Here is a 17,230-nt window from a genome sequence, read left to right as displayed (position 1 = left end):
GGAAAAAGCATCTCCGACAGTGCAGCGCTCCCTCAGTACTGCACTGGAGCCTTTCCTGCGCCTCTGGCGAAAGAGGTTGACGGGACTGGCTTTGCAAGGGCCGGGCGTGGAGGTCATCCTCTCGACTCACGCCGATGACTTGCTCCTCATGGTCAAGGATCCCGTTGACCTGTGAAGGATGCGTGAGTGCCAGGAAATTTACTCGGCCGTATCCTCTGCCAGGATCAACTGGGAGAAATGTTCCGGACTCCAAGTGGGTGAACTCCCTACTGGAGGAGCTCAGGCCTTTTGCCTGGAGCACGATCTCTCTATCTCTATCTGGGAGTCTACCTTAGCCCAGACAAGGAACCCTGGCCGGCGAACTGGCAGGAGCTGGAGGCCAAAGTCGCCGCTCGCCTAGGTTCCTGGACAGATTTGCTTCGAGTGCTGTCCTACAGGGGTCGAGCGCTAGTCATAAACCAGCTGGTGGCCGCTATGTTGTGGTACCGGCTGGTCACTTTGACCCCTCCCCCTGCGTTTGTCGCCAAGATACAGAAGAAACTGGTGGATTTCTTCTGGAATAACAGGAAGCACTGGGTCTCTGCTGCGGTCTTGAGTCTCCCGCTTAGGGAGGGCGGTCAGGCGTTGGTGTGTGTCAACACCTTGCATGCGACTCAGACCCTGCAGAGATACCTCTACGTAGAGCCCCCTCCTAGATGGTATGCGCTGGTGACGTTTTTATTCTGCCAGCAGTACTGCCTCAATTATGACACACAGCTCCCGTTTGTGAGCCTGGGGGACCGCCATGCGGAGGCTGCCTGTTTTTTACCAGGAACTCATCAGGGTTTGGAATAGAGTCGCCACCAAACGCAGCTCTCCCTCGTCTGGAGTAGCGGCTGTCCTGCAGGAGCCGCTGCTCAGGAATCTGTACCTCCACGACTGCGGTTTTAAGTGGCAGGCGGACGAGAGGGCTGTGACTGGTGAAGTGACCAGGGTCAGGGACCTGCTCAATGGTGGAGGAGCGGGCTGGATGGCGCCAGACGTGCTGGCACTGCGCCTATCCTGGTCCGGCGCGCAGCCAATGCCATCGAGTCGCTAAAAACAGCGCTGGGCCCGGACTCCATTAGGTATGTCGAGGAGGCTCAGGCACGTGGGGAAATCCCATCCGAACTGACCCCCATCCGAACGGAATTCCTCGTCGGCACCAAGCCTGAAACTTTCCTCGGGAGCCGGCGCCTCACAACTTGAGCCTCCTTGGGGAAATCCCCTCCGTGCCTTTCAATTCTGCGTGGAGGGGATTCCTGTATGAGCTGCTCTTGCACACTCTCCATGTTGCCATCCTCGTCTGTCGTCCGAACATGCCATGGCGCACCATCTTGCCATCCGGAGAGGCGGGAGTCCCCATTGGACTGCACTCTATGCGGGAGTCCTCCCCTTATTTATTGGGGACTTGGCCGGGAGGGTATTGCATGGAGCAGTCCTGTGCAATAAGTTTTTAAGTCGGTTCACGGGCTCCCAGGCTGTCTGCAATTTCTGCGGTCTGGAAGAGTCCGTGTTTCACATTTTTATTGAATGTGCGAGGTTGCAGACCCTGTTCCATTATTTGATGGGGCTGCTCCTCAAATTCTGGTTGCACTTCAGTCACACACTTCTGATCTTTGGACACCCTGTGCGGAGAAGAGCGGGCAGGTCGGAAGGCCTCCTCATAGGATTGCTCCTGGGCATGGCCAAGGGGGCCATCAGCCAGTTCAGGCAGCGAGCGGTCGAGGGGGTCGTTCAGCCCGACTGCCTGCCTCTCTTCCGCGCGTACATCCGCACCAGGGTGTCCTTGGAGATGGAGCACGCGGTGTCCACCGGTACGCTTGCGGCCTTCTGTGAGAGGTGGGCGCCGGAAGGACAGGAGTGCATCATCACCCCCGGCAACCAAATTTTAATTTGATTTTAAATGTCTAAAGTTTAATCTGTTTAAGTTGCCGGTTTTAGTGCCCCCCCCCCCCCCCCCCCCATTTTAGCCAGGGGGCTCTTGTATGAATTGTGTTTTAGTGCTTCAAAAAAAAAGAAAGGGGGCACCTGAAAAGTTTTTGGAGTGTGCCCCCCTCCTCTTTAATCAGGGGGCACTTGACTGTTTTCTACAAAAATAGTTGTAAAGCTGTTGAGTTGTGAGTGGCTTAGCCAGTCACGTGATTTTCACAAGACTCAATAAAACCCCAGCCAGTTGGGTTCGCAGGATCCACGATGAGGCAGGTGGTTGTGAGCCTGGTGGATGAAATGGTAGTGTGTAGTGTGATTGTTAAACCTCTTGCTAATAAACCAACTAGTTCTTAATGGCAATGTGTTGCTATGAATTCTTAAGCAAAGAACCCATGAAGCAAATACGGTGCAACTCGTCTTCCCAAAAATTGGCCTTGGCAATCAGCTGACCCAGCACAGAATGGGGATGGATTCTGCATGGCTCTGTCCTACACTGCGACTGAACCATTGGAGTGGCTAATTGATGAGATTTTCTGTTCATTGGGCAAGTGTCAGCTGTGGCTCAGTGGGTAGCACTCTTGCCTCGGAGTCAAAAGATTGTGGGTTCATTGTCCCACTCCAGAAATTTGAGCACAAATAGCTAGGCCAACACTCCTGTTCAGTGCTGAGGGAGCGCTGCATTTTGGGGGTGCCGTCTTGCAGATGAGATGTTAAATTGAGGCCCCGTCTGTTCTTTCAGGTGAACATAAAAGATCCCATGGCCCATATTTATCCCTCAATTAACATCGCTAAAAAAGCAGATTATCTGGTCATTATCACATTATCTGGGAGCTTGCTGTGCGCAAACTGGCTGCCGCGTTTCCCACATTACAACAAGTGACTACACTTCAAAAGTACTTCATTGGCTGTAAAGCGCTTTGGGACGTCCTAAGGTTGTGAAAAGTGCTATATAAATGCAAGTACTTTGTCTTTCTCTTTTTATTTATCTATCTCTCTCTTGCTTTCTCTGAGAGTGCTTTTTTACATGGCTTTATGTGTGTGTGTATACACGTAAGATGCAGTGATCGTGACCATCTTTAAAAAAGGGGACAAGTCCGACTGTGGCAACTACAGGGGAATCTCCCTGTTATCAGCCACTGGGAAAGTTGTCGCTAGAGTCCTCCTGAACCGTCTTCTCCCTGAGTCGCAGTGCGGATTTTGTCCCCTACGGGGCACAACGGACATGATTTTTGCAGCGGGACAGTTGGAGGAAAAATGCAGTGAACAGCGTCAGCCCTTATACATGGCCGTTTTTGAGGGCGATTTGGAGGGAGCAGCCTGCGACGGCCCGGCCCGGAAATCGGTGCGGTCCCGGCCTGCAAGACCATCAGCAGGCCGGGGCCATTGGAGGGAGCAGCGTGCGGCAGCATACCACTGCAGGGAGCAGCGCGTGCTGCTGCAGGAGGGCGATGGCTATGAAGCCACATCACTGATTGCAGAACGGCAAGAGCCCATAGAGAGAAGTGACCGGGGCCCAAAAGAGGCGAGGGCCTAGGGGCAGCACGGGCCAGCCCACACTGCGATATGTATGTGCGCTCGGTCTGTGCAGCAGAGCTGGTCTCCAGTTAGTCTTGGGTAATCCTTGCCACTGGACCAGGACCAAGACCTAGCTCTGTCAAGCCCGTGTGGTGGCTGGTGTGCAACGGTCACCACACATTTTTTAAAAAATCCCAGCGCAGGCATCTTCCACCCTTTACGATGTAGTTTGTGATTTGGAATATTAGGTCCTTCATTGAAACACCTGTGTACTCATCCCTTTTTGGCGTGGAAGCAAGTTATCCTCGCTTCGAGGGACTGCCTATGATGATGATCTTTGACTTTTGACACTGTCAACTGTGAGGGTCTATGCGGTGTCCTCCTCCGTTTCCGATGCCCCCTAAAGTTCATCACCACCCTCCGCCTGCTCCATGATGACATGCAGGCGGTGATCCTTCCCAACGGATCCATCACAGACCCAATCCACATCTGGACCGGGGTCAAGCAGGGCTGCGTCATCGCCCCAACCTTCTTCTCAATCTTCCTCACTGCCATGCTCCACCCCAGTCAACAAGCTTCCCGCTGGAGTGGAACTAAACTACAGAACCAGGGGGAACCTGTTGAAGCTTCGCCGTCTCCAGGCCAGGTCCAAGGCCAACCCAACCCCTGTCGCCGAGTTACAGTACGTGGACGACGCCTGCGTCTGCACACATACAGAGCCTGAACTCCAGGACATTGTTGACGTATTTACCGAAGTGTACGAAAGCATGGGCCTTACGCTAAACATCCATAAGATAAAGGTCCTCCACCAGCTTGTCCTCGCCACACAACACTGCCACCCAGTCATCAAGATCCATGGCGCGACCCTGGACAAAGTGAACCACTTCCCATACCTCGGGAGCCTCTTATCAACAAGAGCAGGCATTGACGACGAGATTCAACACCGCCTCCAGTGTGCCAGTGCAGCCTTCGGCCGCCTGAGGAAAAGAGTGTTTGAAGAACAGACCCTCAAAACTGCCACCAAGCTCATGGTCTGCAGGGCTGTAATAATACTTTCCCTCTTGTATGGCTCAGAGACATGGACCATGTACAGTAACACCAAGTCGCTGGAGAAATACCACGAACGATGTCTCTGCAAGATCCTACAAATCCCCTGGGAGACGCACCAACATTAGCGTCCTCGACCAGTCCAACATCCCCAGCATTGAAGCACTGACCACACTTGACCAGCTTCGCTGGGAAGGCCACATAGTTTGCATGCCAGACACGAGACTCCCAAAGCAAGCGCTCTACTCAGAACTCCTTCACGGTAAACGAGCCAAAGGTGGGCAGCGGAAACGTTACAAGGACACCCTCAAAGCCTCCCTGATAAAGTGCAACATCCCCACTGACACCTGGGAGTCCCTGGCCAAAGACCGCCCTAAGTGGAGGAATGTACATCCAGGAGGGCGCTGAGCACCTCGAGTCTCATTGCCGAGAGCATGCAGAAATCACGCGCAGGCAGCGGAAAGAGCGTGCGGCAAACCTGTCCCACCCACCCCTTCCCTCAACGACTATCTGTCCCACCTGTGACAGGGACTGTGGCTCTCGTATTGGACTGTTCAGTCACCTAAGAACTCATTTTAAGAGTGGAAGCAAGTCTTCCTCGATTCCTAGGGACTGCCTTTGGTAATGAAAGCCACAAAATAATTACTTTTTCCCCCTGAGATTAATAGGAGAAGGATTAATTGTATTGCATGGGTGAATATTTTTGCCTGCATGTTTCAAGTTTGGACACGCAAAGGATGTAATACTTTGCTGTGAGTAAGCGGTAAGGAATTTATCGAAACAAGTGGCTCAAATAACTTCATAGCCTGCCAAATAATAATACAGCTTGATCAGATTACTGGCTGCAGCAGCCATTTATTGCTATCATAAGAAGTAGGAGCAGGAATCATCCATACATTCCCCCCCCCCGGCCCCATCTAACCCTATCAGCATAACCTTTCTCCCTCATCTACTTACCGAGCTTCCCCTTGAATGCATCTATACTATTCGCCTCAACCTTGTGGTAGCAAGTTCCACATTCTCACCACTCTCTGGGTAAAGAAGTTTCTCCTGAATTCCCTATTGGATTTATTAGTGACTATCCTTTATATTTATGGCCTCTATTTTTGGTCTCCCCCACAAGTGGAAGCATCTTCTCTATGTCTACCCTATCGTACCCCTTCATAATCTTGAAGACCTCGATCAGGTCACCCCTCAGCCTTCTCTTTTCGAAAGGAAAGTGCCCCTGCCTGTTCAGTCTTTCCCGATGGGTATAACGTCTCCGTTCTGGTATCAACCTTGTAAATCTCTCTTGCGCCTTCTCCAGTGCCTCTATAATCCTTGTTTCCCATTCTCTTCATTTGTAGTGATACTCTGGAGTGAACACACGATTGCAACCTGATGGTGCAGTTTGGATGATTTCTTGAATCGGGAGCTTGTGTTTATAACTTGTAATTTGAAACTCCCACGACACCATGGACAAAAGCATGGTTTTTGCATTGCTGTGAAATGAGGAAGGCGATGGGTTTGATCCCTGGGCTGTACCGAGTTACGCAGCATCAGTGAGGGCGACAAAGAGGGTGTTGACATTGGCCTCTGCGGACATGGGCAAGGGATAAAACCTAGCAAGGATTCCCACTCGTCGTTATACTCTTTGTAATACACAGGTACGATGTCCCGAATCTGGAATTCTGAAAACCGGAATTGTCCATAAACCAGACATTTAATTCTGAAAACCGGAATTGTCCGCAAACCAGACATTTAATTCTGAAAACCGGAATTGTTCATAAACCAGACATTTTTTTAGAAAAGCACATTGCAGATGGAGTCGTCCGACGTGTGATTGGTCCGAGCCTTGCCGAATGACCCACATGTGACCTGACCCACATGTGACCCGACCTGACCTGACCTGACTCACGAGCTCCCCCCTCGACCCGAACCGACCTGACCCACATGCTCCCCTCGACTCGACCTGGCCCGACCTAACTCACGTGCTGTTTTAATGTCTGACCCGAAATCTGGAAAAATTCGACAACCGGCATGGCCTCGGCCCCGAGGCTGCCGGATTCGGGATGTCGGATTTTCTTCTCTGAAATCCGGAAAAACCTGAAAACCGTCATGACTTCGGTCCCGAGGTTGCTGGATTCGGGACGTTGTACCTGTATTTGCTTCATGGGTTCTTTGCTTAGGAATTCACAACTACACATTTGATGTAAATAACTAGCTGTTTTATTAGCAAAGGTTTAAGAATCAAGCTGAACCCGACCAGTTCATCCATCAGGCTCACAACTGCATGCCTCATCGTGAATCCCCTAAACCCAACTGACTGGGGTTTTATTGAGTCTTGTGAACGTCACGTGACACACTGAGTGACTTAGGCAAACAGCTCCACAAGGCTGTGAGCATGTTCACGTGTGTATACATTACACTCTCGGCTGAAAGTATGTATGCAGAAATTGAGAAAGTGAACGTGACCTCTCGTATTAGTAGGAAAAGTTAAAAGTTTAATTTTTTTTAAAAAGCAGTTGCTAACTACCAATCCACCACTAAGTATTCTCTACTGATGGCATCATCCTCTCTTCGCCAGCCTTCCAGCTGTCAACATGATTTAATTGATGTCCCAATGCATGTTCTTAATGAAGAGCCGACAAACGGTTGTAATTTAATGTCAAATTTAGCTCTGGTGGTTAATGAGATCATCTGAAACACTGGAGAAATTGCAGCCTTTTTGCTCGCTTCTGGTACCTTTTTATAAGTCCTGTGACACGGCTTCTTTGCTTTACTGTGTAAAGAGATTGTGTATTTTATTTTGTTGCTCAAGATCACAATTGTAGAATGATAGACGTTTGCTGCACAAAAGGAGGCCATTTAGCCCATCTTTGCCTCTACCGCCACTTTGCTAGAGCAATCCAAAACGAATCGCTCTGCACATACCCTGCTGCTTCAAATGTCTCTCCAACTTCTCCTTGAAAAGCTGCAGTGGTATCCGCTCAGCCACTCCCTATGGCAAAGCAATCCCTGCTCCGGGAACAACAACAACAACTTGTATTTATATAGCGCCTTTAACATAGTGAAATGTCCCAAGGTGCTTCACAGGAGTATTAAAAGGTTTGACACCGAGCCATATAATGAGAAATCAGGGCAGGTGCCCAAAAGGTGGGTCAAAGATATAGGTTTTAGGGAGCGACTTGAAGGAAGAAAGAGAGGTAAAGAAGTGGAGAGGTTTAGGCTGGGAGTTCCAGAGCTTGGGGCACAGGCAACAGAAGGCACGGCCACCAATGGTTGAGCGATTATAATCGGGGATGCTCAGGAGGGCAGAAGTGGAGGTGCATCGACATCTCGGAGGGGTTGTAGGGCTGGAGGAGATTACAGCGAGAGGGAGGGATGAGGCCATGGAAGGATTTAAAAACCAGGATGAGAATTTTGAAATCGAGGCGTTGCTTAACTGGGAGCCAATGTAGGTCAGTGAGCACGGGGTGAGCGGGGCTTGGTGCGAGTTAGGACACGGGCAGCCGAGTTTTGGATCACCTCCAGTTGACATAGGGTAGAATGTGGGAGGCCAGCCAGGAGTGCATTGGTATAGTCAAGTCTAGAGGTAACAAAGGCATGAACCCTCTGAGTAAAGACAATTTCCCCCAATCCCTCTCTTGGTGACACTAAAAACCCTTCATAATTAAAAAAAACTCTAATAAATCTCCTCTTGGCCTTCTCTGCTCCAGTGGAAATCAAGTCTCTCCTTGCAACTATAGTTTCTCATCCCCAATATTCTCTTACACTAGATGCTCTATGGCTTAAATGTCCTTTCTATAATGAAGCACCTAAAGCTGCATATGTTGCTCTAACTGTGGCTCAGTGGGCAGCACCCTCGCCTCTGAGCCAGAAGGTTGTGGGTTCTGTCATGTATGTAACCTTTATGTAACAACACTGCAATACTGTATATACGTAAGAAATGCACACCTTGACCACAGGGGGTGAACTTGCGGGAGACACTCCTCACCTGGTCACCCAGGTATATAAAGGGAGGTCCCACGCAGGGTCATCTCTTCTTAGTCCTATGAATAAAGATTCAGGTCATGGAGTGACCTTGTCCATAGAATGTGCCTCGTGTGGATTTGTGGTATTGTGTAAGGACATTACATTGGCGACGAGAAACAGGAATCAACGACCCACGAGAATGACCACCAGCAGCACAGATGAACGGTACTGTGTTGGTGGGGACTGGGACGATTTCATTGAGAGGCTCCAGCAGAGTTTTGTCACGAAGGACTGGCTGGGAGATGCAGCGGCCGACAAGCGAAGGGCTCATCTGCTGACCAGCTGTGGATCTAACACTTACACACTCATGAAAGCACCCGAGAAGCCGGTGGACAAAACCTTCGAAGAGCTCAGCAAACTAATCGGTGAGCACCTCAAACCGGCGAGCAGCATACACATGGCCCGACACAGATTCTATACACACCGACGTCGGGAAGGTCAGAGCATACCGGATTTTGTTGCGGACCTCCGGCGCTTGGCCAGCCTCTAAGTTCACAGACGCCTGCAGGGGGGAGATGCTAAGGGATTTCTTTATTGAGGGCATCGGTCATGCTGGGATTTTCAGAAAGCTAATTGAGACCAAGGACTTGACCTTAGAAGCGGCGGCGTTGATGGCTCAGACTTTTATGGTGGGGGAGGAGGAAACCAAGATAATATATGTGCGCAATTCTGCCTCCAACGTGGCGATGGATCAGAGAGTCAATATCATAAATGCGACACAGAGCCCCGCAGGCAGGCAAGGGCAGTTCGAGACACCCCAGGCAGCAATAGACCGAAGAGTAAGTCTCCAACAGAGACAATGGCAGGCTGAACGGACATTTACGCCCCCCCAGTGGACAATGCGGCCCGGGTTGGGGCCTTTGACACCCACTAACAGGGTGCTCAAGAGCAGTCAAAGGGACAATCAGTGAGGAATGCCTTGCAACAGCTCTTTTGTTCACAACAATGGGAATCTCAGTTCATGCTGGTGGTGTGGGGGCAGACATGCTGCCAGGGCTTGTAGGTTTCAACAGTTCATCTGCAGAAATTGTAACCTTAGTGGCCATTTAGCCAGAATGTGCAGAAAGCCTGTAACCAGGCTAATATACAAGGCAGATGAACCAGATGAGGGGTCTGCGAGGCAGGATGACGCTTGGGGCAAATCAATGGATGCTGAAGTTCAGCGGGTTCATGTGGCAAACATTCACAGCTCATATACAAAAACGCCACCTATGATGATGAAAGTCCTATTAATCGGCTGGACATGGGGGCCAGCCAGTCACTCATGAGTGTTCAACAATTCAAAGCTGTGGCCACTCAAAGCCAGCAGACCCAAACTAGAATGCATTGAGACGCAATTACGGACGTACACCAAAGAAATCATTCCAGTGCAATGTTGGCGGTCACACACAATGGATCGGTGAACCGGCTGCCGCTCTGGATTGTCCCGGGCAATGGTCCCGCACTGGAGGAACTGGTTAGCGGAGATGAACTGGAAATGGGGGGATGTGCACACCATGTCATCAGTGGAGTAAAGTTCACGCTCACAATTCCTACAGCAATTTGAGTCGCTATTTCAACCTGGCGTCGGGACGTTCAAAGGTACCAAAGTAGTGATACGCATCACCCCGGATGCCAGGCCAGTGCACCACAAAGCCAGAGCTGTGCCATATGTGATGCAGGAGAAAATTGAGAGCGAGTTGGACCGGTTGCTGAAGAGAGGGCATCATCTCGCCCGTTGAATTCAGTGACTGGGCAAGCCCCATCGTTCCCGTCCTAAAAGCGGATGGCTCAGTCAGGATATGTGGCAACTACAAGGCCACTATCAACCGGATGTCCCTACAAGACCAATACCTTTTTGCCACGCTGGCAGGCAGCAAGCTGTTCACCAAGTTGGATCTCACTTCAGCCTACATGACCCAAGAACTGGCCGACGAATCTAAACTACTGATCACCATCACCACGCACAAGGGACTGTTTGTAAACAAACAGGTGTCCGTTTGGCATTCGATCAGCAGCTGTGATTTTTCAAAGAAACATGGAAAGCCTGCTCAAATCCATTCCTGGAACAATCGTATTTCAGGATGACATCCTTATCACCGGTCGTGACACGAGGAACACCTCCACAACCTGGAGGAGGTGCTACGCCGACTGGACCGGGTAGGCCTGCGACTCAAGAAGTCTAAGTGTGTGTTTTTGGCTCCCGAGGTCGAGTTTCTGGGCAGGGGGGTTGCTGCAGACGAAATTCGGCCTACCAAATCCAAAACGGAGGCAATTCGACGAGCGCCCAGGCCCTGCAACACATCGGAGTTGCGTTTATTTCTGGGACTCTTGAACTATTTCGGGAACTTTCTGCCGAACTTAAGCACATTGTTGGAGCCGCTACACGTGCTCCTGCATAAGGGTTGTGATTGGTTTTGGGGGGACTGTCAGGAACGGGCTTTCAATTGGGCGCGGAACCTACTTTGTTCAAATAAGTTGTTGACCCTGTATGACCCCCGTAAGAAATTGGTTCTGACATGTGATGCATCGTCCTATGGGGTTGGGTGTATGTTGCAGCAGGGTAACGCTGAGGGCCAACTACAACCTGTGGCTTATGCCTCCAGGTCGCGCTCTCAAGCTGCACGAGGTTATGGGATGGTTGAGAAGAAAGCACTCGCATGTGTCTATGGGGTGAAAAAGATGCATCAGTATCTTTTTGGCAGGAGGTTCGAATTGGAAACGGGCCACAAGCCATTAACATCCCTGCTGTCAGACAACAAGGCCGTCAATGCCAATGCGTCAGCTTGCATACAGCGATGGGCTCTCACGCTCGCTGCGTATGACTACACCATCCGACACCGGCCCAGCACCAAATATTACGCTGACGCGCTCAGCAGGCTTCCACTGGCCACCACCGAGGGGGCAGCGGCACAAAACGCCGAGATGGTCATGGCTGTCGATGCCTTTGACAGTGCAGGCTCCCCCATCAGCCCGCCAGATCAAAATCTGGACCAACAGAGATCCCCTCCTATCATTGATTAAGAAATGTGTCCTGACTGGGGATTAGGCGCCCGCACACGGAGCATGCCCTGAGGAGGTCAGACCGTTCCACAGACAGATGGATGAGCTCTCCATCCAAGCTGACTGCCTACTATGGGGCAGCTGGGTAGTCATGCCCCAGAGGGGCAGGGAAGCATTCATCAGGGAACTCCACAGCGAGCACCCAGGCATTGTGCTGATGAAGGCCATTGCCCAGTCACGTGTGTGGTGGCTGGGAATTCATTCAGACCTGGAACACTGTGTTCACAGGTACATGACGTGTGCCCAGCTAGGTAATGCCCCCAGGGAGGCCTCGCTCAGCCCGTGGCCCTGGCCCACCAGACCATGGTCACGTATTCACGTAGACTACGTGGGCCCGTTCATGGGAAAAATGTTTCTCATTGTGGTTGATGCATACTCGAAATGGATTGAGTGCATCATTTTGAATTCGTGCACGACATCCACCAGCTTTGCGACCCACGGCTTGCCGGACATCGTTGTTAGCGATAATGGCCCATGTTCCGGGAGTTCATGTTTGATGCCATTACCCAACATGTCAGGACAGCACTGTTCAAGCCGGCTTCCAATGGCCAGGTGGAACGTGTGGTCCAAATCATAAAGCAAGGCATGCTCCGGATTCAAGGACCCTCCCTTCAATGCCGCCTATCGCGCCTTCTGCTGGCCTATAGGTCCCGACCACACTCGCTCACGGGGGTCCCGCCCGCGGAGCTACTCATGAAACGAACACTCAAAACTCGGCTGTCCCTCATTCATCCAGTCCTGTCCGACATTGTTGAGGGCAAGCACCAGTCCCAAAACGAGTACCATGACCGAAATTCAAGGGGGAGATGTATAGAAATTGATTACCCTGTACTTGTTCTCAATCACGCTTTGGGGCCCAAATGGCTTGAGGGGACTGTAATAGACAAAGAGGGGAATAGAGTCATAGTGGTTAAACTTAACAACGGGCAGGTATGCCGCAAGCATCTGGACCAAGTTTAAAAAAAAAAGGATCAGCATGGACACTGAGGAACCTGAGGAAGATCATGAGATGGTATTCACACTACCGCCAGTGAACGAGCAACAAGAACATTCAGCAGCATGCACAGTCCCTGCGGTCAGCCCGGACAGGCTGGAATCACCACAGATGACAGACACGCATACCAAGGCTCAACAACCAGAACCTCAACTGCGGCATTCCACGAGAGAGCGCAGACCACCCGAGAGACTTAACCTATGATCCCAATAAGATGTTGAGGGGGAGGTGATGTCATGTATGTAACCTTTATATAATAACACTGCAATACTGTATATACGTAAGAAATGCACACCTTGACCACAGGTGGTGAACTTGTGGGAGACACTCCTCACCTGGTCACCCAGGTATATAAAGGGAAGTCCCACGCAGGGTCATCACTTCTTGGTCCTATGAATAAAGATTCAGGTCATGGAGTGACCTTGTCCATAGAATGTGGCTCGTGTGGATTTGTGGTATTGTGTAAGGACATTACAGGTTCAAATCCCACTTCAGAGACTTGAACACACAAATTTAGGCTGACACTCCCAGTGCAGTGCTGAGGGAGTGCTGCACTGTCGGAGGTGTCGTCTTTCAGAGGAGACGTTAAACCGAGGCCCATCTACCCTCTCAGGTGGACGTAAAAGATCCCACGGCACTAATTCGATAAGCGAAGGGGAGTAATCCCTGGTATCCAGGGGCCAATATTTATCCCGTAATCAACATAACAAAAACAGATCATCTCATTATCACATTGCTGTCTGTGGGAGCTTGCTGTGCGCATATTGGCTGCCATGTTTCCCACATTACAACTGTGACTACAGTCCAAAAGTACATAATTGGCTGTAAAGCGCTTTGAGACATCCGGTGGTGTTGAAAGGTGCTATATAAATGCCATTCTTTAACTGTGGCCTAATGAACTATACTTGCTCTTGTACTATATCGCCTCTGTTACAAGACACACAACACTGTTGGCCTGTCTTTGGCATTGTTTACCTGTACTCACACTTTGACAGAACTATGAATCCCCAGACCTCTCTCTTTATCTACATACTTCAGTGTCTTTCCATTGAGTGTATATTCGAGTCCTGTGCAAACGCACATTAGTGCATAAATGTTACCTTGAAAGATGCCTTTTAAATAAACTTTTTGCAATGCTTTGGCATATGATGATTCTACCTGGCCAGACTGTGGGGGAAGAGCTAACTGATCGCAGTTCCTAACAGTGGAAGAATGGGGTATCGGCTGCAGAATTCATCATCATAGGTGGTCCCTCGTATCGAGGATGACTTGCTTCCACGCCAAAAAGGGATAAGTTCACAGGTGTTTCAATGAAGGACCTGATATTCCCGAACTACATCCTGAAGGGTGGAAGATGCCTGTGTGTGGATTTATTTTAACGTGTGGTGGCCGTTGCACATTAGCCACCACACGGGCTTGACGGAGCAAGGACTTAGTCCAGTGGCAGGATAAACCAAGATGTATAAACCCAACAAAATCCCATGCTGTACAGTAAATTGAATGGGCTTTTAGGTGAAAGCCCATTTACTTTTGCTTTAAAAGAAAAAATAAATGAAACTTGCATGTAGTTAGTGCTGCATCGTGTCTCCAACATCTCTCCAGAGTGCTTCACGTACAGTGAGGTACTTTGTGGTGCAGTTACTTGTTATGGGGGCAGGCGTGATAGCTGTCCTGGGCACAGCAAACTCTCAGAAATGAAAGAAAAGAAAGAAAGACTTATATTTCTATAGCGCCTTTCACGATCACCAGATGTCTCAAAGCGCTTTACAGCCATTAAAGTACTTTTTGGAGTGTAGTCACTGTTGTAATGTGGGAAACGCGGCAGCCAATTTGCGCACCGCAAGCTCCCACAAACAGTAACCTGACAATGACCACATAATCTGTTTTTGTTACGTTGATTGAGAGATAAATCTTGGCCCCAGGACACAGGGGATAACTCCCCTGCTCTTCTTCGACGGAAAGGTTATAAATTTCCCGAGCAGAAGGTGTTCATTATTTGCTCTTTTTTCATTTTAGTTTGTGCATAGCTAGACATACAGGCACATAAGACCCAGGCCAGGTTTCTTGCTCCCCTTCCACCTCCAACATGAGTCACTGAATAGCATGTAAATACTGGACATACAATATACTTACATATACTGTTCAGTAACTCCTGCTAGCAGTGTGAGGGAGCGACTCCATGGCCCATGCCAGGGTATCTATAAATATCATGCACGCACTGGAAATGCAACATATATTTTTTTATTCGTTCCTGGGATGTGGGCGTAGCTGGCAAGGCCGGCATTTATTGCCCGTCCCTAATTGCCCTTGAGAAGGTGGTGGTGAGCCGCCTTCTTGAACCGCTGCAGTCCGTGTGGCCGTAGGGCCTACTCCTGTTCCTATTTCTTATGTTCTTATGTGTCATGAAGGTGCTCCCACATGCTGTTAGGGAGGGAGTTCCAAGATTTTGACCCAGCGACGATGAAGGAATGGCTGATATATTTCCAAGTCAGAATGATGTGTGACTCAAAGGGGAACTTGCAGGTGATGGTGTTCCCATGCACCTGCTGCCCTTGTCCTTCTAGGTGGTAGAGGTCGCGGGTTTGGGAGGCAATGCCGAAGAAGCCTTGATGAGTTGCTGCAGTGCATCTTGTAGATGGTGCACACTGCAGCCACGGTGCGCCGGTGGTGGAGGGAGGGAATGTTGAAGGTGTTGGATGGGGTGCCTGTCATGTATTCAACTGTCATTGTAACCCATGTATAAACTGACCTAAGTTGTTCACCATGAGAACATTGACCACTAGGTGGTGAACTTGTGGGAGACACTCCTAACCTGGACTCTCAGGTATAAAAGGGGAAGCTCCATCCACCTTCATCACTTCAGTGCTGGCTAATAAAGGTTACTGGTCACAGAGTGACCTTCTCTCAAGTATGGGCCTTGTGTGCATTTACACTGTATAGCAAGGACATATTATTGGTGACGAGAAACTGGGATTTAAACCACGTGAGCATGGCCACTAGCAGCACAGACGAGAGGTACTGTGTTGGTGATGATTGGGACGATTTTATTGAGAGACTAAAGCAAAGTTTCGTCACTAAGGAATGGTTGGGACAGGATTCGGCCGACAAACACTGGGCTCATCTCCTGACGGTTTGTGGATCCAGGACGTACTCCGTGATGAAGGACCTTCTAGCGCCAGAGAAGCTGGTGGACAAGACTTTTGAAGAGCTCAGTAAGTTGATCGGGGAACAGTTTAAACCGGCGAGCAGCATGCACATGGTGAGACATCGGTTTTACACACACCGGCGGCGAGAAGGGCAAAATGTTCCAGACTTCGTGGCAGACCTCCGGCGATTGGTGAGCCTATGTAAGTTCCCAGATGCATGCAGAGTGGAGATGCTGCGAGACTTTTTTATTGAGGGCATCGGGCACGCTGGGGTTTTCAGGAAACTGATTGAGACCAAAGACTTGACCCTGGAAACGACGGCTTTGATGGCCCAGATATTTATCTCGGGGGAGGAAGAGACCAGAATGATGATTGACAAAAATCTTGGCTTAAATGCAGCAAATGTACAGGGAGTCAACATTGTTAACGCAGGACACAGTGCCCCTGCCTGCCTGGAGAAATCGGACCTGCCCAAGCATGTAGTCGAACCCAAAGGGAGAATGCGGCCAGTAATGGGGCCATCAACACTGTCAATGGTGCGCTGAAGGACAGTTACAGAGACAGTCAGAGACGATCGACTGGTAATAGACATTTTATTTCCAACAACGGCTCATGTTGGAGGTGTGGAGGCAAACACCCAGCCAGAGCTTGCAGGTATCAGCAATATACCTGCAAAAACTGCAACGTCAGCGGTCACTTGGCGCGTATGTGCAGGAAGCCTGCAGCCAGGTTGATGTACGAGGAGGACGGGCCCGATGTAAGCCCTACGAGGCTTAATGAACACTGGGGAAATCGCTGGAAGCTGAAGTTCAGCGAGTTCACGTTGAGCACATATACAATTCATATACCAGGACGCCACCGATAATGATGAAAGTGCTCCTCAATGGCATCCCAGTATCAATGGAGCTAGACACAGGGGCCAGCCAGTCCCTGATGAGTATCAAACAGTTCGACAAGTTGTGGGCATCCAAGGCCAGGAGGCCAAAAATTATTGCCGATTGACGCACAGTTACGGACATATACAAAGGAGATCATTCCGGTGCTCGGCAGCGCCACCCACAATTCGTGACCCACAAAGATTCGGAGAACAGATTGCCACTCTGGATTGTCCCAGGGGATGGTCCTGCACTACTGGGGAGGAGTTGGCTTTCTGTCATGAACTGGAAATGGGGCGATGTCAATGCAATTTCTTCTGTGGAGCGAGTATCATGCTCATAGGTCCTGGACAAATTTGACTCATTATTTCAACCCAGCATTGGCACTTTCCTGGGGACCAAGGTTGTGATTCACATAAACCCGGACGCCAGGCCAGTACACCACAAGGCCAGAGAGATGCCGTACGTGATGCGGGAAAAGATAGAAGGCGAATTGGACCGCCTGCTGAGGGAAGGGATCATCTCGCCAGTCGAATTTAGTAACTGGGCGAGCCCGATCGTACCGGTGCTCAAGGCGGATGGGTCGGTCAGGATATGTGGTGATTACAAGGCCACCATCAATCGGGTGTCACTCCAAGACCAGTACC

This window comes from Pristiophorus japonicus, chromosome 3 (genome assembly GCF_044704955.1).
Source record: "Pristiophorus japonicus isolate sPriJap1 chromosome 3, sPriJap1.hap1, whole genome shotgun sequence".
Taxonomy (NCBI): domain Eukaryota; kingdom Metazoa; phylum Chordata; class Chondrichthyes; family Pristiophoridae; genus Pristiophorus; species Pristiophorus japonicus.
This window is presented reverse-complemented; position numbering follows the sequence as displayed.